At 41.0% G+C, this 24,833-nt stretch overlaps 1 protein-coding gene across 3 annotated transcripts in view; it reads left to right on the plus strand.

Annotated features, from left to right (window-relative positions):
- Positions 1 to 24,833, plus strand: part of PCSK5 (proprotein convertase subtilisin/kexin type 5) — a 505,527-nt gene that overhangs the window by 48,499 nt on the left and 432,195 nt on the right. The window lies entirely within an intron of this gene.

A 24,833-nucleotide genomic window follows, 5' to 3' on the forward strand; every position in this document is an offset into this window, starting at 1 on the left:
CAGATCCTAGCTTTTATTTGCTGGAGTAAATTGCATGGCTCTTTCTGCTCCCTGCTATCGTTTTTACTTAGAGGGTTCTAAAGAAGGATATGCAAAAGTAGCAATGTTGTTAAGAATAACCCTCTTGGTGCTAAGAAAATGCTGTGGTCAGTTGGGGCACATGAGCACAGAGGACAAGAATAGACTGGATTCCCATATGTTAACAGTATGTTATGATTAGCTTTCAAATGACAGGGATCCACAGACTTCTAAGATAGCATCGCTATACAATAATAATACAGTTCGGAGAAAAGTGTTGGTACAGTGTTACAGCAGTTGGTAGGGTGAGTCTTATAATGTTCTTGACTCACCAACTTTTCTCCAAGAGACCTAGGTTAAATTTGAGAAACAGCAGTCTTGACTTAACATTCCCAGAAGCCTCTCATTAATCTGCTTAGAAATCTTTGCCAGCCCTGTGGCATTTTGGTCAAAGAGGGCGTTATCTACAGGAGCTCTTGTGAATAAAAGTTCTTTACAGCTCTTTAGCTGCCCATGCAGATACAGGCGGGGGCAGAGGAGATACTTTTCTTCCATTCTTCTCCTCCTTCCCCAGAACAGAATGTCAGAATCCTACATTTCCCATTAGAGCAGGCTTTTAAAAACAAAAAATATAAACTGTTACTCAGTGAGCCCCCATGACCTCTCCGTGTATAGTTAATATACAAACACAACTTCTGCCTTTGCCCATTAGATTTTATCTTGAAGATATTGGCCTTTCAATCTCTTATCTTTTCTAATCCCTTTTCTGTCTTCAAATATAAAGATCAATTTTTATCCAAATCTAGGATAGTATTACCTTCTGCTCTGGTCTCAGGGATGAGCAACTTATCCTGTCTTATTTTTTCCTAAAGTTCATCTTATCAACCCATGGTGTTGCATGGGTGTTGTATGGCTGTGTATCTCAAATACAGAAAAGCTGTTAACATCGTTTTATTTATTGTGCAGTCATAGGCTCCCTGGAGAAGGCAATGGCAGCCCACTCCAGTACTCTTGCCTGGAAAATCCCATGGATGGAGGAGCCTGGTAGGCTGCAGCCCATGGGGTCACGAAGAGTCAGACATGACTGAGCGACTTCCCTTTCACTTTTCACTTTCATGCATTGGAGAAGCAAATGGCAACCCACTCCAGTGTTCTTGCCTGGAGAATCCCAGAGACGGGGGAGCCTCGTGGGCTGCCGTCTATGGGGTCACACAGAGTTGGACACGACTGAAGCGACCTAGCAGCAGCAGCAGCATCGGCTCTTTAGAGTAAGATTTCTCTCTCTTTTATTCAATAGCTTTCATACCCTCCATCATATTTGTATGAGGATCATTTTCAGATCTGTTAAACATGCCCAATGACAGAAAGCTGAGTAATGGACAAGGCAAACATTTCTATAATTGAAGAGATTTAACGTGTTGAGCTAAAATCTGCTTGCCTGTAACTTCTACCTGTAGGATCTACTTTTACCTTCTAGATGTATACATTACAGTTCTTTATATATTTGGAGCCCATCACTTAGTCATACAGAACTGCAATTGGTCCTCTGTCGGTGTGGCCCAGAATTAAGTTCAAAACTTTAGTTTACAGAGAAATTGCTCATTTGTTACATTTATACATAAGCCATTTCCTCTGAAGGGAATTTTAGAACAGGGCATTCGAACTTTGTACAATGACAGCTAAAGGAGTGTAGGAAAAAGACAGACAAGAAGGGAGAATGAAGTAATTAGAGATAGTTGGCAAGATCAGATGAAATCAAAACTGTGAAGGAAGAAAGGTAAGCTCAAATTCCTTGGTAATCCTGGTTGGCACCCATTGTATCCAGGATTTGATTTACAGATGATAGGAATTTTTCTTTTGGCCTCAAGGGTGAAGACCATGTAATGTCCCAGTTCATCTCACTACCCTCTTCCCCTCTTAGTGTCTATATGCTTGTTCTCTGGGTCTATGTCTCTATTTCTGTTTTGCAGACAAGGTCATCTATACCATTTTTCTAGATTCCACATATATGCATTAATATATGATATTGGTTTTGCTCTTTCTGACTTATTTCACCCTGTATGACAGTTTCTAGGTCAATCCACATCTTTGCAAATGACCCAGTTCTATTCCTTCTTATGGCTGAGGAATATGCCATTGTGTGTGTGTGTGTATCTATCTATCTATATATATATATACACACTGTTGATACCGTGTATAAACTAGATAGCTCATGAGAACCTACTGTATAGCTCAGGGGGCTGTACGCAGTGCTCTCTGGTGACCTAAATGGAAAGGAAATCCAGAAAAGAGGCAATGTATGTATACATGGCCTTCCCAGGTGGCACTAGAGGTAAAGAACCCATTTGCCAATGCAGGAGACATAAGAGATGCAGGTTTGATCCCTGGATTGGGAAGATCCCATAGACGAGGGCATGGCAACCCCCTCCAGTATCCTTGCCTGGAGAATCCATGGATAGAGGAGCCTGGTGGGCTACAGTCCATGGGGTTGCAAAGAGTTGGATGCAGTTGAACGACTTAGCACTTTTCCACATGTATACATAAAGCTGATACACTTTGCTGTACAGCAGAAATGAATACAACATTGTAAAGCAGTTGAGCGTGTGTATGTGCTATATTCCAATAAAAACTAATTTTAAAAAGGCCATGTGATGAAGTAAAGTGAGAGTACAGGAGTACTTTGTTGTACATAGTGGTCATGTTCCTGAAAAGTTGTATACATCTATTTATCAGGCAAACCCCATTTCCCATGGATTCACTTTATAATTTCAGAATCAGTTTATCTTCACTGTAGATTGACATATCACTGATCTATGGAGACGACCAGCACATTAGTTTAGTCTTTTTCTTAACTCTGAAGCAAACCATTTAGAAGTTGTTTGCACACACCTGATCTGCCCAGGGGATCTTTGAAAGTAAAGAAACCTTATTCAGTTAGAAATAGATGCTCAGGAGTGTCTGCGCTCCATCTTGCCCTATTCCCAGGCATGAACTGCAGCTTTGCCTCTTCCACATTCCTTCTACCCCGAGCACAAGTGCTTCCTATTCCGGCTGCTGCCCCAGTTCCTCTCACCTCACATGCCCTCATTGCAATTGGGGTTCCCCTGGACTGCTTTCTCTGGTAGGTTAGTTTTCTGCTTTCTGGTCTGAAATTGATGCTAACTTCATAATTTCACTTTGTTCTGTGAAGTGCAGTTTTATAACAACATTCCTGGGCTTGTGCTCAGTGACTTGTGCTCAGTGACTGGGCTTGTGGGAAGATTCTGGGGTATGTTCATTTGGACGAGAGGGGCAGTCTTCTCTGGGGCAGGAACCCAAGGCTGTGTGTTCTCAGCATGTGTCATAACCCTGATGACTACACACTTGCCTCGCAGGATCTCACCAGTGAATAAAGGTAGTTACCAGATATCTTGAGAATGCCTTGTGTTCTTCTGGAAGCAGTGTGGGCTTGGGTCTGATGATAAGCAGAGAGGATGTGGATGTAGTGCTCAACAGGCATGTTGGGGGGCTCTCTTGTTCTGGATGACCTTCTTTAACCACCTTTCACCAGTTATGAAATGTGACTGCTATAGCAAAGTCCTGGCTTCAGCTTTTGATAGCATTTCTGTGCCTTTGCAAACCCTGCTAGATTGTGTAGACTCCTGGGAGAAGCATTTCAGCTGTAAGTTTGCAACCTGTGATGCAGGTATAATGGCAGGATGGCTGGGAGTGTAGCAGAGGCAGAAGGAGTGTGTGGGTACAGATGCCACTAAATCCTCCGCCTTCCCTTCTTTTCTGTCTTGTTTTCACACTCCTAGATGTCTGAATGATCAGAAACCAGAGAGTCAGATTGTATACGGCTAGGTTCTCTGATGGGAGAGTTTGGGTCATGACCCAAATCCCTTATAGACAGGAGTGAATTCAAAAAGTAGTTTTTAAAGCTACTTTGGAAAAGTTGCCGAATCTTTATTAGAGAGCACTTGGCAGCCTTTCATTTTGAAAGTTATAAACTCACATGCCCACAGTGGATTGGAGATAAGAAATAAGTATGATGGGCCAGATGGAAAATCAGTGGGCATAGGACAGAGGGGAGAGCCCTTGCCACGTGTGTGGGAGTAGCCACTGCCCAGCAGCATCATGTTAGTGAGCTGGCTTGGGCCTGCCACTTCAGAACCGGCAAGTCTGGACTTTCACAGGACATTTCTCAATTTGAAATGTTGGCCAATGATTTGAAAGTTTAAACATATGCATGGGGCCAACAAAAATGCATCTGAAGGGTACCCCAGGTTGTCATCCCCGAGATGGGCAAGGTGGGAAGGCAGGTGTCAGCACCTTCATAATTTGGCCTCGGTCTTACCCTGACCTGAACGCTGGTTTCAGTGTGTCAGTCACACTCCCCTGGGCGGATCAAGCATGATTTTTCTCTATGTCTTAGTCTCCAAACCAAAATATCAAGATTTTTAAGGATAAATAATAGGCTCAGGGCTCTTGAGTTTTGAGGAAGAGGCTGCTGCAGGTGAGGACATGGTGGTGGTGGTGGTGTGGGGAATGTTCACTCTAGCTCTTCTTATGTTTTTAACCAGTTTTCCACTGACAACAGTCTCAACAGGAAATGAAGCCTGGAGGAAACAGGATAAGTTGAAGAAAAGAACAAACAACAAATAAAGTCATGACCATGTAAACATAGGAAGAGGAATTAGGACAGGGGTAGGGTAGATTATGGATTTTTGCCACTTCAGTCACTTGAAGGAGAAGTCAGATGTAAAATCTTTAGTATTTTCGTAGTTTATTTAGTATTTCTAAGGTATGAGCTTCTTATTTAACTTCTATGCAGAGTACATCATGAGAAACGCTGGGCTGGAAAAAGCAGAAGCTGGAATCAAGATTGCCGGGAGAAATATCAATAACCTCAGATATGCAGATGACACCACCCTTATGGCAGAAAGTGAAGAGGAGCTAAAAAGCCTCTTGATGAAAGTGAAAGTGAAGAGTGAAAAAGTTGACTTAAAGCTCAACATTCAGAAAACGAAGATCATGGTATCTGGTCCCATCACTTCATGGGAAATAGATGGGGACACAGTGGAAACAGTGTCAGACTTTATTTTGGGGGGCTCTAAAATCACTGCAGATGGTGATTGCAGCCATTAAATTAAAAGACGCTTACTCCTTGGAAGAAAAGTTATGACCAACCTAGATAGCATATTCAAAAGCAGAGACATTACTTTGCCAACAAAGGTCCGTCTAGTCAAGGCTATGGTTTTCCCAGTGGTCATGTATGGATGTGAGAGTTGGACTGTGAAGAAAGCTGAGCACTGAAGAACTGATGCTTTTGAACTGTGGTGTTGGAGAAGACTCTTGAGAGTCCCTTGGACTGCAAGGAGATCCAACCAGTCCATTCTGAAGGAGATCAACCCTGGGATTTCTTTGGAAGAAATGATGCTAAAGCTGAAACTCCAGTACTTTGGCCACCTCATGCGAAGAGTTGACTCATTGGAAAAGACTCTGATTCTGGGAGGGACTGGGGGCAGGAGGAGAAGGGTACGACAGAGGATGAGATGGCTGGATGGCATCACTGACTCGATGGACGTGAGTCTGAGTGAACTCTGGGAGTTGGTGATGGACAGGGAGGCCTGGCATGCTGCAATTCATGGGGTCACAAAGAGTCGGACACGACTGAGCAACTGAACTGAACTGAACTGACTGAAGGTATAAGCTTCTACAACAGCGGGTGATGAAATGAAAATGGAATGAAAACAACATTCTGAATTTCTAGATAGGTCTGGTCTTAGTTCAGGTTGCTTAGGACAAGATATCATAGACTAGGTAGCTTGCAAGCAACAGAAATTTATTTCCTCTTGTCTTAGAGGCTGGGAAGTTCAAGGTGATGAACTTGATCAAGTTCAAGATCAAGGTGATCGCAGATTTCTTGTCTGGCGAGAGCCCACTTCCTGGTTCATAGACAGTCATCCTCTTACTGTAATATCACCTGGCAGAAGAGGCAAGGGAGCACTCTGGGATCTCTTTTATAATAGCACTAATCCCATTTATAGGAGCTCCACCCTCATGACCTAATTACGTTCCAAAGACCAGACCTCTAGATGCCATCACGTTGAGTATTAGGTTTCAACATATGAATTTTGCAGAAACACAAACATTTGGTCTGTAACATGTCTTAAGAAGGGAACTTTAGAGCCACAGATTCTGTTGAACTCTTGGGCAACTTAGGATATAATAAGTAAGCAATAAGTGAAAACAGCAAAAAAACAACAAAAGCCAGCAACAACAACAAAACTCAAAGCTGTTTTGTCTGACTTTGAAGAGAAACATACTGATTTATATATTTATTTTAATGAATGTGAGAGTAAATAAGAGATCCAACTAAAACATCACCATTGAAAAGGCATGATTTGTTAAAAAGCGCTTGTAAATTTTGTTTCTGTGCTCAATTCTACCAAATGCCAATCAATTCTTATGACATAAAAAAGAGGCAATATGGTACAGCAGAAAGAAGCTTTGGATCCTTATTCTTGCTCTGATCTCTGGGGAGTGAGCACTTAATTTCCTCTGACCATTGATTCTCCCCTCATTTGAAGACTCATCATTGTTCATGCGTGTACTCAGGGAAATATTGATGTATAGTACAGTATAACGATTTGTACATATAAGAAAAGATCAAAAGCATAGGTTAAATTCTTATAATAAAATAGTAAGTTCTCCATTAAAATGATGTTATAAATCTATACATACTGGTAAAGAAAAATCTTGAAAATGATATGTAAAGTAAAAAAAATAAAAACTGTATAGAAGAGCCTATCCTGTTTATGTTTTATGTTTAAAAACAAAAAGACCAGTGTATATGTGTGTGTAGTTATATGCAGCATAGGTTTGGAAGGAAACACAAACATGTAAAAATAACTCTTAATTACCTTTCCACACTGTTTGACGTTTAAAAAAATGTTTCTACTGGCCCTGTTTTTGTTGATATCAACAATGCTTTGATATTTCATGTATGTGAGTTCGTTTCTTTTCTCATCTGCCTGTATCTTTCACTTGATGTGGTGATTGATCATTTGCTCCTTCTTGAAAAACAGCTCTTTCTGGGTGGTTCTCCACCACCTCACCTATAAATTTTAGAGAGCTCAGGGCTCAGCTTTATGCTGGTGTCCTTGCTTCTAATTTATATCTCCTTCTCTCACCTCCCTGACATCTCCAATTAGATATCTAGTAAGCATCAAAACCATTCTATGACATATACAATACTTTTAATTTCCATCCATCACCATGGCACTTTTCCTTTTAAGTAAATGGCACCGTAATTTATCTAGATATCCTAGCCAAAAATAGAACAATCTATTCTTGATTCTCTCCCTTTTCCTCGTTTCCCCTCATGGAACCAGTAAGAGATCCTGCTGGCTCCACCACTAAAATTTATCTTGAAGCTGGGAATCTGGGCTTTCCTCTCCTGCACTGCCACCAGCCTGGTTAACCCACCCTCATCTTTAACTTGGACCCCAGCAATTGCTTCCACATCCACTGCTGTTCTTCTGCAGTCATTCTCCACAGAAAGTAAACTTCTCAAACTGTACAGAGATCAAGTCTTGTAAAGAGTTTCCATGGACTTTGGAGTAAAATCCTTTTTCTTAATCATCCTTCAGGGCCATCATGATCTGGCCTCTTCCTACCTCCATGAGCTAGGCTTTGAAATGCCTCTTTCTTGTTTATCACTTGCAGTCACATTGACCTCTTTCTGTAAACACCAAACTCTTTCCCTTTGGCTGGAACAAATTTCCTTTGGTCTTTGCATAAAGGTTTCTTCTCCCCATTCACATATCAAAGCAAATGTCACCTACTTTGAAGGACCTTCAGGAGTCATCCTTGCTAATATACATCCTTAAGCTCATCTGCCCAGCTCCTGTCTCGCTTGACATATTAATTTCCTCTTTGATACCTGTCTGAATTTGAAACCATATTGTTTCTTTATTTGATTATTGCGGGTTTTCCCTTCCAGGATAAGATTCAGTAAAGGTAGGAGCCCCATCTAATTAACTGTAGTATACCCTTGACCTGGAATAATATCTGGCACATAAGGACCCATCAATAGGAGAATAAATGAATGAATAAATGATATTTACAAATTAACTTTTACAGGAAAATAAATGATGGAGGAAATAATAAAGGGGCTATAACTTTCTCTCAATTTGCTTAGACCTCATCATTTTATGGTGACATACACAGTACTATCTCATTTTTGGGCAGCCAGTTGGAGAAACTGTTTCATAAAATGAAAGAAGTATTGAATAGAGTTGGGATATTTGGATTCTGGTCTTAGCAGTTCTCCTAGCTCAACTTGCTATTAGCAGATCACTCCTCACTGGGCTTATTTCACTTGTAAAATCATGGAGCAGGTGATCTATTTTCTGACTTTCATTCTGAGCCATTAATTAACATCTTGAACCGATGTCACTTGTGATCTTGCTGTTGGTCCACATTGCCTATCAAATGTTCCCTTTTCATATTCCTGTTCTAATGTCTTTCCAAACTTCCTCCTTCTCTTTCTCCCAATACTTAGAATAGTTCTTAGCACATTCAGCTCTCCCCCTGGACCCTGTTCTACCCAAAAGAGTGAATTTTGCAATTAGACTCGAGGATAACCTGGTTAGTCTTGAGACAGATACAGACCTTACCTATTCAGCAATGCATATGATAAATGAGGAACAGGTAACATTGCTTCTTTGTTTTCACAGTATCTGTCTCTCACTGATACAAAAGTATGATAAAAAGAATGGTAGTTATTATTACTGATGTTCATGAATTCCAAAAGGCAGTTTTGTATAGCAAGACATAGTTAACACAAGTTCTTCTAAGGAATTTAATATTTTATGTGGTTTTTAGAGAAATACCTTCTGAATGGACAACAAAAGGGAACAAATTTTTAAAAGCTTGCCATGGAAATTAGAAATATATTGGGAGGGTAGTGAGAATGGTAGGTAGGAAGTAGAAATAGAAGAGGCCAAAAATAAAATCAGATTGAATAAGGGTGGGTACAATTCATGGACACTGTTGGTGGGATGTAGGTTCTTCTTTAATCTGTTGACAAAGCTAAACAAGTGTTTTCAGGTTTGAGTTTTCAAGCCTAGGCAGTGATCCTACACCCCAGAAATAAAAAGGGCAAAAGGCGAGCAGAGTGAGCAGATGAAGGGCATGACTGTGTCTTAGCGCAAATTTACTTGGCTCAGCTTGGCTCAGGTCAGCTCAGCTCAAGCTGTCAGCCTTTGCTCTAGACAGAATGTTCCAGTAATGTCCCTCAAGATATGGACAAGCTTTGCAGACTTACTTTTTGGACCAGCAGGAAGCCCCTTTTCAAGATCCATCTATTCACTAGAGAATATGAGAAAGATGGAAACTCCATGGAGACTTAGGGGAAAATATGGGGTCATTACTCAATACGGGGAAAACTGAATTCTCCCAGAAATGAGATAGCCTGCGAGGACTGTCTGGAGTTCAGCCATTCTTTCATTTACTTTCTCCAGGTATAATTTTGAGAGCTTATCTTGTGCAAAATACTGAGCTAGACACCAGAGCTTTTTCCCTGTAGAGCTTACCCATGGAGCTTGCTGCTGCTGCTGCTGCTGCTAAGTCGCTTCAGTCGTGTCCAACTCTGTGTGACCCCATAGACGGCAGCCCACCAGGCTTCCCCATCCCTGGGATTCTCCAGGCAAGAACACTGGAGTGCGCTGCCATCACCCTCTCCAACCCATGGAGCTTACCGTCTAGTAAACCTAAAGTCCAGGCTGGAAGCCAGAAAACCCAGTTCTCAGCATTAGTTCCTATCCTCAAATAATTCTGACAACACTGGAAAACTGAGACTTTTGAAAGCATCAATTAATACTTTTGGGGTTTTGGTTTTATTTTTTTTGGCCACACTATGTGGCATATCAGGTCCTAGTTCCATGTGGGATCCTTGTTACCTGACCAGGGCTCAAACCTGTGCCCCCTTACATTGGAAGCACAGTGTCTTCACCACTGGACCACCAGGGAAGTTCCCCTTAATAAAGTTTTAAAAGCTTTCCACGAACACTTTCAAGTTTCTATTTATATTTAGGCTTCCAAATAACAGAATATATTCTTAATACTAGCATGTCCCAAATATTGTATGGGCCATACTTCTATTAAAATAATATGTTTTCACCTGAAGTGGAAAGTTAACTGAGTATTCTCTGTTATTATTTTGTATGTCTGACAATTCTAATTTATAGGCAAATCGTTTTGAGATTACAGTTATGAAAAAGCATACTGATACTGAGACATTAGTACATGTAACTACCGTAAGGCACAGCTAAGGGTAAAAATGGATCAAAACCGCCTTCTACCACGACCACAGTAAATCAGGAGATTTCCCATGTTTCCTATGTCATGAAGTGTTCATTATCATTATATAAGAGCCTGCTTAGAATAACCATTATTTATTTACCATATATGTATGTTGGGACATTTAGATTGATTCCCTAGCTTATAGTAAAGCCATTAAATTTGCCCTGTCCCCACCCATGATAATTGCTTCTTTGTTGTTTGGTAGAAAATCTCTTTCAGCCCCTAGTAAAACATTTTACAAACTGTTCTTCTTGATTCCAAGAGACAAAGCCAATTTTCTCTGTGGCTGAGCTCTGTATATCTGACCTCTGTGTGTGTGGGCGGGGGAGGGGGGTGGGGTGGGGGTGGGGGGGGTGGGTGGGGTGGGGGGGGTGGGGGGGGGGCGGGTCACTACAGCTAACCTGAAAGCAGCCACAACAAGGGTATTTGAAATGAAAGCATCTATTTATCAGCCTTCTGACCAGCTGTGCAGATTTGTAGATTTTAAAGCAGTGTCATTAAAATGGTGCCCCTTCATAAGAGAAAGTTCCAACTCCTTAGACATGAGTTCTAACCAGTAGTTGTTATTAACTGATAGGAACAGGTTCGGAGAAGGCAATGGCAGCCCATTCCAGTACTGTTGCCTGGAAAATCCCATGGATGGAGGAACCTTGTGGGCTGCAGTCCATGGGGTCGCTAAGAGTCAGATATGACTGAGAGACTTCACTTTGACTTTTCACTTTAATGCATTGGAGAAGGAAATGGCAACCCACTCCAGTGTTCTTGCATGGAGAATCCCAGGGATGGCAGAGCCTGGTGGGCTGCCGTCTATGGGGTTGCACAGAGTTGGACACAACTGAAGCGACTTAGCAGCAGCAGCAGTAGCAGGAGGAACAGGTTGGAAGTCCAGCCTAGAACAGAACCTGAGACTGCTAAATTACCCCCGAGAGGGCAAAGGCTCCGGTGTGGCTCTAAAGGAAGATAACAAGATGAATCACTAGTACAGAGAGCTGGACTTTTCCAGTTCCTTGACTCGCCAGCTCCACCTTTGCAGGGCATTGCGATTATCTCACTGGGAATAAAATTTAGAATGTTCCTCCCTTTTGCATCAGTTCTAGCATCCTGTATATGAGTTAATAACAGTGGTAGGGAATTAGGAAGCCATTCTTTAAGAGTCAATTTTCTCTTATCAGAAGTGTAAGCAGAGCCCATGTTTACCCATATGTGTCTAATTCAAATTTATAGTTGAGCAAACTGTGAAGTGACAGGCACAGCTCTCTGCATTTGTGGCATAATTTACAAGTTTTTAATCTGATATGTTACATGACTAGAAAGAATACTCATGGGGAAAATGGTACCTAACAGCTTTTTAAGCTGGGATAATTTTTATTAAATCCTTTAAAATCTTCACTGTGTTATGTATATATTTTAATTCTTCATAATTGGTTTTCCCCATTTCATTATGATTTTCAGACATACAGCAAAATTAAAGAATTTAAAATGATCACCATTATACTTGCTGTTTAGAGTCCACCATTAGCATTTACATGCTTTTTTTTATCTCCTATCTATGTACCTATCCATCTTTACTCATCTATTAATCCATTTAATTTGCATATCTATGCACCTGTCTGTGATCATTTATCCATTTATCCATCTGGTTTTTGATGTATTTAAAAATAAATTGCAAGCATCAGTCCATTCCCTTTCAAGCACTTCAGCATGCATGCCATTAATGTATTTGCTTTCTGGGATTTGTTTTTTTTTTAATATAAACTTCATGTACAGTGAAACTCACAAATGTTAAATGTACACAGTCTTGGAGACCTGACAAATGCATACATATGTGCAGCCTAAAACCCGTTTAGGATCTAGATTGTTCCCATCACCCCCCAAGCCTCTTCCCCAGTCACTAGTCTCCCTCCCGAAGAAAATCACTGTTTAATTTTTTCCTACCATAAATTGCTTTTTTAAAATTAAGGTCTAATTTACAGAGTAGAATCTGTCCTTTTTAGTGTACAGTTCTGTTAATTTTGATAAATGTAGACAGCTGTGTAACCACCACCACAATACACAGATCAGTCCCATCACCACTAGAAATCCTTCTGCATCGTTTACAGTCATCCCCCTTCCTCCACACCCAGCTTCTGGCAACCACTGATCTGTTTTCCATCCCTATAGTTTTGCCTTTTCTAGAATGTCATATGAATGGGTTAAAGTAGTTTGTAGCCTTTGAGTCTGGATTCTTTCACCTAGTATAATGCATTTGAGATTTCATGCACAAGGTTGTGTGTGTATCAGTGGTTTGTTCCTTTTTATTGCTGAAAGAAAAGTGTTAGTCACTCAGTCATGTCCAACTCTTTGAGATCCCACAGACTGTAGCCCACCAGGCTTCTCTGTCCATGTAATTCTCAAGGCAAGAATACTGGAATGTGTTGCCATTTTCTTCCCAAGGGGATATTCTCAACGCAGGGCTCAAACCCAGGTCTCCTACATTGCAAGCAAATTCTTGACTATCTGAGCCACCAGGGAAGCCCTGTTATTGTTGAGTAGTGTTCTATTGTGTGGCTAGACCACAGTTTATCCATTCACTGGTTGAAGGACATTTGGATCATATCAGATTTTGGCAATATGTATAAAGCTGCTATACACCAAGTGTAATAGATTTTGAAGTCTGCTATGAGGTGGATTTGCCCTACTCAGGTTTTGGTGTTTATTTGTAAATTCCCAGTCCTCTATCAGACGTGGGACAAATGCATAATCAGGAGTTGCTAGAAGTGTGAATTATATGATCTGGAAAAAAAGTGTTTAGTTATTTCACTCATATGAAATTTGCAGCTTGTAAATCCAAGTTGTCAGTATGTGTTACATGACATTTTTCATTTTGACTTTGGAAGCCTGAAAAAAATATCATTAACTGTTTGAATTTCATAGTTTAAACTGTCTGTCTTATGGGTGATTTTTTTCAGTTGGGTTTGGAGCATTTTTCTCTCCTTGGCAGGACAAATATTTTGATTTTCTAGCCTCATTTCAGAAGCAAGTATGTATAATTCACCCTGATGTACTGAGTACCAAGGGCAAAGATTTGATGGTAAAGGAGCAAGAAAAGTGAGATTGGGAAGAAAGGATATGGGAGAGGGGAGGGCTCCACAGAGCAGTAAGAACCACCAATAAATATTTCATTGGGTTGCTATGTGGCAGCGGTTACACCAGGTCAAGTTGCCTAACAGTAAGTCTGCTTGATGCCGGTTTTTAGTGAGCCGAGAGACTGATGAAGGGATAAATTTCACCATAAGATTGTGCTTTTGTTTTGGTCAGACATCCAGTGCCAAATGTGAGAAGCTGCCAGGTGCCTACTGGGATGAAACCTGCTTGTCTCTTCTTGCTTCTTGCATTTTCTGTGAAAGCAGAAATAATTTGGTCGTTTTACTTACGTGTGTGTGTGTGTGTGCGTTCATAATAGAGTTGGAAATAGCCAAACAAAGAGCTTGCTTTGTTCATTTGCTCAATATTCACTAGAAACGTATTAGGCAGCTATCAAATCCCCACACTTTTGATAAGTCAGAATAATCAGACCTTAGTAAAAGAAAAAGATTTCTATGTAGTTTTGTCATTATTGTAAGAATTAAAGCAGAAGTGAAATTAGGCTTATTTGCCTCAGTAAAATCCTGTGGGGATGATAGGCTTCCCTCTTTTCTCTGAGCTAAAAGTCAAGAAGGAAACAGTGATATAGAAAACTTTGGACTTAGCATTGCACCAAAAGGTGCTAAACAGATAAACTTCAAATAGGAATAAAAGGATAGGAGGCCATCTGAATTAATAATTAATAAGATTAATAATTGGTAATTGTGTGACTAAACAGTACATGGAAACAGAGAAAACCGAGTGATTTTGAATATACTTGGAATTTTGTTTCTAGAAACAGGCATGTTCACCCCCCGCCGCATGTGTGGTTTGTTCAGGATTTCTGAGACTCATCAGGGAAGCACTTTTTCTTTATAGGTATATTATCGTTAAGATTAAGTTCATCAGTCATTTTAACACTCAAGGAACATCAGTAATCTGTCTTTGTGTCTGTAGACCTGGATGCAGCTTATGAATTTACAAGTGTACAAGTTGGCTAATGATTCTCCTAGGAGGGAGGTGAAGTGCATCCTTGTCTAGCTCCCTCTCCTTCTTCTCCTGCTCAAGAAAGCTGATGTCTCACCAGGAAGACTCTGTGGTACTTTATCCTTATTATAATGATAGCTGTGTTACAAAGTTATTGAGTTACAGTGCCATGGCTTCTTTCAAGATCAAATTTATTCATAATTGCAGCTGTTACAATGGCAATTTGTTACACTTAAAATGCTTGGCTCTCCAAACACCACTATTAAGGCGAGTGAAGAGGGAGTTTGGCTGCCTGGATCAAGTGGATTTAGACCTGAGGAAAACCAAAGGAAAATTAATACATACATATCCCATGGAAACCTCCAACCACTCAAGTCAGCCGACAGACAGGAGCATGGCCTGAAAAACTGTCTTACTCTTTCGCTGTAGGGCTTTCTCAACAGGAGACCAAGTCTGTGCAGCGCTTGCCAGCGAGAAAGGAAAATGATAAAAAAGCATGCTAAGACCTTCCTTACTAGTGGTGGCATACAGGTCTCTACTGCTGTCTGTTGACATTCTATCTAAACTATGAAACATCTTTCTTTTCTTGAATACACATCTTTCTCAAAAACTGTTTTGGAAATGTTTTCTGATTGACACTAAATATTGACTACATCCTAATAAAAACTCCATTTGTGTGGATCACAGTCATTCAAAATAGATACTTTGAAAGAAAAATTAGCATTCATCAAGCCCCTACTATATGCTGAATCCCTGTGCTATGCAATTGATTAATGTTGTCATTTAATGTTTTAGACAAACTTTGGAAGAAGGGCATTTCTTTCCAGGACAAAGACTCAGAGAGGTTAGGTGGTTTTGTCAAAGCGTGTGCTGTTTTCACTCCACCATGCTTACTCCTGCCTTTGACAAAGATAAAAAGCAGGAGAGTAAGAAATAGCAGTTAAGAAAGTTTAACATTACTTAGGCTGAAAAATCAGCTTCCCTTCTCCCAACTCTTTAAATCCCCTCTCACCAACACTTTAGTCATTTCTAATGATTTAAGTAATTTTAAATAACTTAAAACACTTAAACTTCAGTTTTAAACAGTAACTTCCAATTAATTCAGTTACACTTAACTGACGTCGGGAAACTACTGTTATGTCTAAAAGTAAGAAAAAAATCATCATAAATACTGATAGCCTGCTTATTCTGTGTCAGGCTCTGTAGTAGTAGCTCTATATTAATATATACTAACTTGGTGCTTTGCAACTATTTTTTCTTGTTATTGTCCTCCTCAGGGGTGAAATTCAATTAACCTTACTAATTTGAATTTGAATTAACTTCAATTTTACTATAATGAGAAACATTAAATAAGTTTTTTTTAAACATTAAGTTAAGGAGTAAGTTTTTGTCAGGCAGAGTTGAGCTGAGAGCACCACAAACCGTTCTAATGTCTAAGATCTTTCACCCTCCAACAATAGACCTCTTGGTGAGAATACATATACTAACTCAAATCATTTGATGCTAACCCTAAGAGAGAAGTCAGCCCTAAGAGTGAGGTCCTGTGATTAGTTTACCCACTTTACAGATGAGAAAACAAAGACCTTGAAAGGTTAAGTAAATTGTTTAAGAAGCTAAAGTTTCCAGGCTGTACCGTCTTAACCGTTTTGTGCTGTGTTGCTTCTGACTCTTTAGTCATTCATACCAGTAGATGCCTTTCTATAAATACATTTCACACTGTCTCAAACAGTAATCTTTGTTAGCAACGTGGTTGAGTCTGTCTGAGTCTGTCCTGTTTGTTACCTCCTAGTTAACATACATTTGAGTTCTGGCTTTGGCATACTTTGTTGATCTCAGCCTGAGCCCTTTACTCTGTCCCCTGTCTCAACACTTTACTCTTTTATCAACTTTAATCCTTTAGATAACCTACTACTGAACTCAGCAAGCAATCCATATATTCCAAAGTGCATGCATGTCCTGAGTCACTTCCCAGATAATTTCCCATTGCAGCATAAATGGTGGGTGGCTGTTCAACATCTCATCACACTTTTGAAAATCTATTAATATCATTTAAATGTTTCTTTGAAATAATTCTAGATTCATGGACAAAACAGTGAGTCAGATGGACCACCACCTGTGAAACCTAAGAGATTAATAGAAAGATTTGTATGTAACTTAAGGTGCAAAATAGACAGAAATATTGAAATGATAGCTGGAAGGCACTGCTGCCTGAAGATCAATTAGAGACAAAGATAAAATATTTTGGAACCTGGGCAGGATTATAAAACAGATATAGTTTTTCCCTGGTGACTTGCCTCTCACTGAAGTCTTCTCTCTCCCCTGTATCTTTACATTTCTAGTTCTCAGCATTCTCAATATTCTCTTCTTCAGCAGTTCTGAGACTGACTCTCAAAGCCTTTAATTCACAACAAGTTATAAAAGACCAATAATTGCTTCAAGTAGTATTCCTTCCCAGAGGATTTGCAGTTTGGCAGAAATTGAAGCTTAGACGTTAAGGGTGACAGTTTCAACTCAGGGTGAGGAAATTCACAGGAGAGCTTTACTGATGTGCTCCTGGAAGCCTCCCCAGATGGCTGTAGAGTACAGACTCACCCATAGGCCTGTCTCTCAGGTTCCAAATTGAATTGAGGTGTTGGTTTCATGGGATTTCCTATGTATCCACCTTTTCTAAGATGTGAACTCCGTGCTAAGTGAAGCCCACCTTCTCTTGGCTATTGTGTCTTGTTATGAAACCATGTCTTGACTCAGTCCTGAGAGAAGGCTATGGGCCCAGTGATGAGTGAGATGGCTTCGGCTCTTGGCTCCTCCCGGTGGCCATGTGGGTGGTCTTGCTTGCCTTAGTTTCTCCATCTGTTTTAGTGGAAAGGATCTTAACATTGTAGGAGATCCCAGAACGGAATGTGCTGTGTAAACACAAGGCAATGTTGTTACAATAAATAGCAAATTAGTGACTCTAGCTTAAATTTCCTACGCTTGAGGACTTGTGGGTGGACCAAAGAATCAGAAATTGTCACTAGGAAAAAAAAAATTTCCTTCCTCCTATTTTCTGACAAAAACAGAATTTGAGAATTTTGGCAACCATCTGTTGAGAGACTCAATTCTGCCTCTCCCAGTGGAAGGCTGGAATTGGGGCTGCAGTGGAGTCTGGCATTCTCTTAATGAGCTGGCTTGTTGAGATCTGCCTCAAGTGCTCTAAACTGTGTCTCTAGCTTTTTGGTTTTCTAATTTTTACAAATCTCATTTTTTTTTTAAATTTAAAATATCCTGTTGAAATATGTTGCTGTATTAAGATTGACATTTCCTGTTAGGCGCAAAGAGATAAGAATGTCTCTGTTATGGTAGTCTAGCTTCCTTATGAGACAATCGGACACATAGAAAGTGATGCTTGCTGGTGTTGAATGGCATTACTGTTTTAGGTGATTCTGTTCTGAGAGATTCTGTTTCCATTTCACATCCCTCCCCCACCCCTCCAAGGATCCATAAGTGGGCGAACAGATCCTCCTTTCTCACCTGAGAGGGATAGTTTAAGAAACAGAGAAAAGGACAGCAGCTTTCTGCCCTGAATCCCGGATCTTAAGATTTGTGCCATGCAGTGTGCCATTTATTGGGAGTAATAATATCTGTCTTGTCTACCTAACTAGTCGTCTTGAAGCTCCAATGACATTTGAAGATTTTTTGTAAACTTGGAAAGATCTGTAAAAGTGACACATGAGCGATAGCAAGTGTAAGATTGAAATTGGAGTAAACCTAGCTAACTTTTTATGATGCCTGGGTGAGAACGGCCCCTGAGTTTATTGGGCCAAGAATAAACTCAGCCTTTGACCCAGTTCAGGCTCAACCGTGGTCAGGACTTGACTTTTTGAGCTCCTGTCCCAGTTGGAACAGAGTGGAGTTCAGGAGTGGAGAATGAAGCAATTTTATTAGGACATTCTACTCTGTGTATTCCACAGTGGTTTGTCCAACCTGACTGTAAACAGCAGCTGGAAGACATTCTGCTGAATCCCCCTGTGTATCCATGGTTTGTGCAGCTTGGAGTTCAGGGGAAAGTCTTGAGCTGTAGAGGCTTAAAAAAAGCCAAAAAGCTGTTTGCAGAAATAAGGCCACTACCTATGCGAGATTCGTGAACTTAAAACACTTTGGGACTCAGTTTATTCTGTGTGGCAGGGTTGTTTTAGAGGTTAATTGAGATAATGCACATGGAATTTTCTTTCCATGGAAGACTAGGCCCTTGATTTGAAGTCAGAAAAAAACATTTCTGTTTTTATTCTTCATTAACAGTGAATATTTGGGCAAATAATTTTTAGCTCTATGGGCAAAGGTTTCCTTCTCTATGAAATGGAAATTATGATAAGAACTCATATAAAGGTTACAGAGGTTGATTTATGCAGAAGACATGTTATAAAATTGAAAACAGTGTATTCATTCATTTATTCATTCAGTCAACACTACGCATCTACTTTGAATTTTTGCCCATAAAGAGTTAGCAATCTAGAGGCAGACAGACAGAGAAACTGGCAATTACAGCACAATGGAAGTGTGCCCACGATGGAAGTGTGCCCACGATGGAAGTGTGCCCATGACATGGAGGGAACATTGAGGAAAAAAGTGTAATTATTTGAGGAATCTGGAATATCTTCCTAGAGCAGTGGTGACCCATAAACCAAACTTTATGGAATAGAAGTTGGGCTGCAGGCAAGAAAACTGCCAGGGACAAGGGTTTCTAAAGGAGAAGACTGGCGAGGCTTTCTGGCCTGTGGCAGGAAATGGTGGTACGTTCACTTTGGCTGGAGCGGAGGGGTGTATGTGTGCCAGGAGGTAGGTAAGATGGGGAGGTACAGAGGAGGAGTCTGATAAGGAGGAACCCTAGGAACCAGGTCTTGATGCCTGCCTAGGTCATACCCAAGCGTGTAGGCTTCAGCTTGCATGTGTTGGAGTGTCATGTCCTACAGGTGAGACTACAGAATAGCATGGACTTATTCAAGGAGGATGCTGGAGAGCTGCCGTGAGCTGCGCATGCAGTCTGATACTCCTCATCACCCCTTCCAAGATGAGAGAAGGATGGCAGTGAGCTTCTCACCTAAGCAGTCCACCACATTCCAGGGTGGCTGTGCTTGGGGCCAGCTCTGGGGCTCTGGCAAAAGTAGAGATGTTTGCCAGGTTAAGCTTAAGAAACCTTCTGAGAGTCAACTCACATTGGTCTCATCTGCAACAATAAACATTCAAGTTGAAAAAACATTTACTGGGCACTACTGTGTACACGGCTCAACACTGTGCTAGGTGCAAGGGAGAAATAAAGACAAGTAATGATAGTAGCTGCCTCTCATCAAGCCCTCGGTGTGGCTTTGGCACGGCTGTATGTGCTCTACTTGGGTTAACTCCTTTAAACACTCCTCTGAGATGGTATTGTAATCCCTTTTTGTCATAGCTCAGAATGAGCAGTGTTGCATATACACCTAGTCTGTAGAGGAGCTGGGCTCTCAGACTCAGGTGCCCAGGACCAAGAATCCATGCTCCAGTGCCTGCTTGTGGCATGTGATGGAGACAGATGTATACATGACTAAATGAATGGAAGATGGAGACTTGAGAGTAAAGAAAATTGTGGGAAATGATGTAGACTAGAATTAGGTTCCTTTTCCAACTAGGAAATGAAAATAAAATGTTTATTACAGGATATTAAATAAAACATAAAAAATTAAAAAATCTTTCTTTTGCTTACATTTCTTAAACCCTAAGTTAAAAGAATCAATCAGGGCAGATGTCAGATTCTAACAGGCTTATGAATTGAAGGAGAAATGAAAGAATGGGGAGGAATAAGATTAGTTTGAAAGAACCAAAGATAAGGGAAACTAAACAGGCTAGACTTTGGAAGGAGTGAGAAGTCTGAGAAAGCTCTGTGGGCAGCTAATCATTGAAAGGAAGTGGGGGTGGGGGAAGCAAAGCCATAGAGACACTGTCACAGAAAAAACTAATTTGTAATATTCAGGGAAAACAAGGCACGGGATCATGGGGGAAAAAACGATTAAGGAGAGAGCAAAACGATATTTGAAATACTGAAGATTGCCAATTCGATCTTGTTGGTCTAAAGTTGAGTTTATTCATTTTATTTATCGCAAGTTTGCCTTTGTTTGTTACTGCCCCAGATCATGTGCGTGGAAGAGGAAGGACAGAGTGAGCATCGGGCATCCTCAGGACTCCCGCCATGCTGTTTGCTTATATCTAACAGCTGTTTTCCAAGTGCATGCTAGCACCTCAGATCTCCGTGAGGTTCCATGATGAATTCTAATCTTCCAGAATTTTGAGAGTGAAAAGGGGTGCAGATGACACCAGGACAACAGGCTTGAACTGCAGATGTCCTGGTCCAACAGAGACATCTGATCACTCTGTCCATGATGATTAAGGCTCTCCACGGGCTTATTTTATTGACTGCCTTATAAATCAAACTGAAAAAAAAAAAAATCAAACTGCAATCTGCATCCAGTCACAATGAACAGTGGAATGGTAGAGTGCTGAAGGACTGGGTCAGGCAGCAAGTACCAGCAAGGACATTTTCTTGCTAATCTAAGAGAAGAGCTCTGTCTTGGTCCCTGATTCCACCAGTTACTGTCGCCCCAACTGAACTGAGTCTTATGTGATTGGACTGAGCCCGAAGTTTAGGTTTCTGTGACTATGTAGCCTTATGTCCCTGACAAGGCACAGATGGTGGGGCTGATGTACCACTTCAGGGAAATGATTCAGGGTTGCACTGACTTGATACAAAGTGACTTAGCTCCAGAGAACATCCAAGAGATTTAGAGCTTTTTAGTCAACTAGTGACATTTTCTTAACAGTTTAATTGAGCAATTGGTTGATATTTTACAATTCATTCTCTCATTAAATCATTTAAATGAGTCTCCAGAATGGCAGCCACAGGTGGCCACTGTGTACTTGGCATGTAGCTAGGACAGCAGGGTGTGTGCTCAGCCCTGTCCAACTCTTTGCAACTCCGTGGACTATAGCCCGCCAGGCTCCTCTGTCCAGGGGATTCTCTAGGCAAGAATACTGGGGTAGGTTGCCAAGCCCCTCTCCAGAAGACCTTCCCAACCCAGGGTTCTAACCTGCATCTCAAGTCTCTTGCATTTACAAGCAGGTTCTTTACCACTAGCACCACCTGGGAAGCCCATAGCTAGTACAGCTGTGGACCTCAGTTTTTAAATGTGCTTAATTAACTTTAAAGTTTAAAACTTATCCTTGATCCAGTTTTTGGAAACTGGATTTAGGTATCTTTGATACAATTTGGGTATGTGAATCTACTATTTCTCCTGCCAATTTTATGGCATCTAAGTACAGACCAAGTATTACCAATGAAAATGTGATGTCCTAATTGAGATTTGTTGTAAGGGTAAAGTACATACCTGATTTTAGAGACTTAGAACCAGAAAACAGAATGTATCTCATTAGTATATTAAATGTGTCTCATTCGTATATTAAAATAGCTTGTTAATAATTTCTTACATTGCTTACATGATGAAATGATAATATTTTGGAGTAGTGTTAAAATTATTAACATTCATTTCACGTGTTTCTTTTTGCCTTTTAATCGGTGGGGCCTCTAGCAAATTTAAAACGATGCACATGGTTGCTTTCTCCTTTTAATGAATAGCTCTGATTCAGGTGTTGATTACCTGCAGTGTCTCCAGCTCTGAGCTTACCACAAACAGGCTTGGAAGCAGCGAGGTTCCTGCCCTGGTAGAGCCTAGGGTGCCTGTACGGAGGGCGGAAAATAAACAGATACAGACAAAAAAGCAGCATGATCCAGATTGTGGTGCTGCAAAGCAGTTCTGCAGGATGATGTTGGACTGATTGGTGGAGGGAGGCCACATTTAGAGAGTGTGGTCGCGGAAAGCCTCCTGGGATACAGGGATGAATTGGCCTGAGACCTTGGAGGATGAGGAATTGCTGGGCGGATCATAGGTTTCTTTGAAGAGAAGATCTTTGAGCTGAGCCCTGAAGGGTGGGTAAACTGTGCTTCTTTAGTTCATTCAGAAAGACTTCTTGGGCTACTGGGTCAAAAGGAGGATGTCGAGAAAGCGCCTGGCTTGAGACCAGGCTTGGCAACTCGGAAGGCTCAGCTCCAGCTGGGCCAGGGGCCAGGCCATCAGCCAGCACATGAGAGAGTCTGTTGGCAGATTCACCCTCCTGCAGCCAGCGGGGTGTTCAAGCTAGGAATGTGACAGGGTGGCCCTTCCATAAGACTCCAGACGCTTTCAGTTTTGACAGCCGGGTAGTCACAGCAGAATACGCAGTAGATTTTTGTGGTTTGTGCCTGGCTCGGTTGTTCGCCTAACCTTGGAAAGGGGTGGAACGCACTGGGATTGATAGTTATTGTCCTCTGCTCTCTGAAGTCTCGGACTGAGAACCCGCATTTGTGATGGACGCACAGAGTAGGCCCATCTGTAAAGAGTGGCTCTGTCTGCGGGTTCCATGGAACTGGTAAGACATCACCCCCAGCTGGGTGGTTCAGATTGAAATGGGACCAACAAAAATGATGAGTGGCGCCAGAGTCCTTATTGGGCCTCTCCAGGGACTCAGCACTGGGCCTGTCTTGCTTCTTAAGAAACGGTGTATGTCATGATCAATCGCATGGGATTTTGAGGCAGGTCTTGTCTCAATCCTGCCTTGCCAGTCCCTAGCTGTGAGAACATGGGCAGAAAGCTAAACCTGTCAGAGTCTCAGCTTCCTCTTTGCTGATCACACCCTTTACATAATGCTAACTGACCTCCTAGGGCTGTTATGGGGATTAAGCAGCCACCAGGGAAGTCCCAAGATGTATACATACAGTCTCGCTTATAGAAAGTGCCTGATAAATTATGGCTATTATTATTATTGGTATCATTTTCATTATTCTCATTTTTCTTTCTTTTATTCATTTTAAATAGCATATAACAGCAGAGTTAAAGGATCAGCTCAGGCTCATGGCTCACTGGTTAGTCTTTTGGGGATACTTTATCTGACAATCAAGAGATCACTACTAATACCACTCTGGGGGGAAATAACGTAGTCTTGGCTCTCATAGGCTGCAGGCTCTGGCAAATCTATGGAAATCACAGCTTTCCTTTGACATTATTCTCACATTTCGAGTTCTAACAATTTACAGTGAAAATCTAAGGAGCTTTTGTGTCTAAAATAAGCAACTTGGAAGTAGAATTACAGGGAGGCATCTTCACCTGAATCATTTTGTTGGCAATGATTGCCCCGCTGCATTCTGACATTTAGTGTTTGTGAGGTTCTCAGCCAATTCAGAGTCGTGGACTCCGTGCCAGGCAAGGAAGTGCAGGTAGTATCAGAGTGTTCAAGTTCATTTTTACTTTTGGCTAAGGAATAATTGAATGATGGCTTACAATGTAGCAGAAAAGCATGGACAGAGCTGTGTGTTTGCATCCCAGCTCTGCGTGATCTCATGGGTAACCTTGAACTTTGCTTAGCTCTTTGAATCTCGGTTTCTTTATCTGGGAAATGGAGAGAACATCCAACCTTTTGTTGGAGATTAGAGATGGCCTAGGTAGAGTACCCGGAACTAGATAGTGCAGTTCTTGGTGAGCAGAGCTGTTGGCGCTGGCGACTGAATTGTTCTGTCTTAAGAGAGCACATTTACATGTGGAGGGTTGAGATGGCTCAGGCCAGGATACTGGGAAAATGTAAATTCCACGCTTAGGTAGATCATATCATAACAGGGTAAAAGTTCTTTGGCCAGAATACAAACAAGTGAGTGTTCCAAGAGTTTCTTATATTACCATTTTTTCTTTCTTCTTTTTTTAATTTTTACCTCAAGACAGTGAATATTTACATTGCTTGACTAACATGTTTGGAACTTTGAGAATACTCTTAGAACTCTCTTCTTGACATTATCTCAATGTACTTGAATATTTTTACACACATCTTGGCTTAGAATCAATGAAATAAAACGTGTTTAAAACACAGTTGTAAAAAAGGCCAACAGTGGGATGAGTTATGGGGTGGTCAGCTCAACCAGAGAGTGGCTGCCTGCACCAAGCAAGGCTTCCTTCATACCTGGGTTGTTTGTCCGTCGTATATTTGATGGTTACTAGGTGTGTGTCGTGCGTGTTTTACATATGACTGAGGGAATGAAGTCCACAAATGCCAATGCATGACTAATAACAGCATAATTTCAGTTTGATGAGGGCCATTATTAATTCATGGTTCATTTCCAGTTCACATGTTAAGTCCTCCCTTCATATCTGCTCTATATGTTTACAAGGCTATTTCCTTGTAGGCTCACATTTTTTCTTTAAACTTTTTGTTTTGTATTGGGTTATAGCTGATGAACAATGTTGTGACAGTTTCAGGGGAACTATGAGGGGACTCAGCTGTACATGTAC

This window comes from Capra hircus, chromosome 8 (assembly GCF_001704415.2).
Source record: "Capra hircus breed San Clemente chromosome 8, ASM170441v1, whole genome shotgun sequence".
NCBI classification, from domain to species: domain Eukaryota; kingdom Metazoa; phylum Chordata; class Mammalia; order Artiodactyla; family Bovidae; genus Capra; species Capra hircus.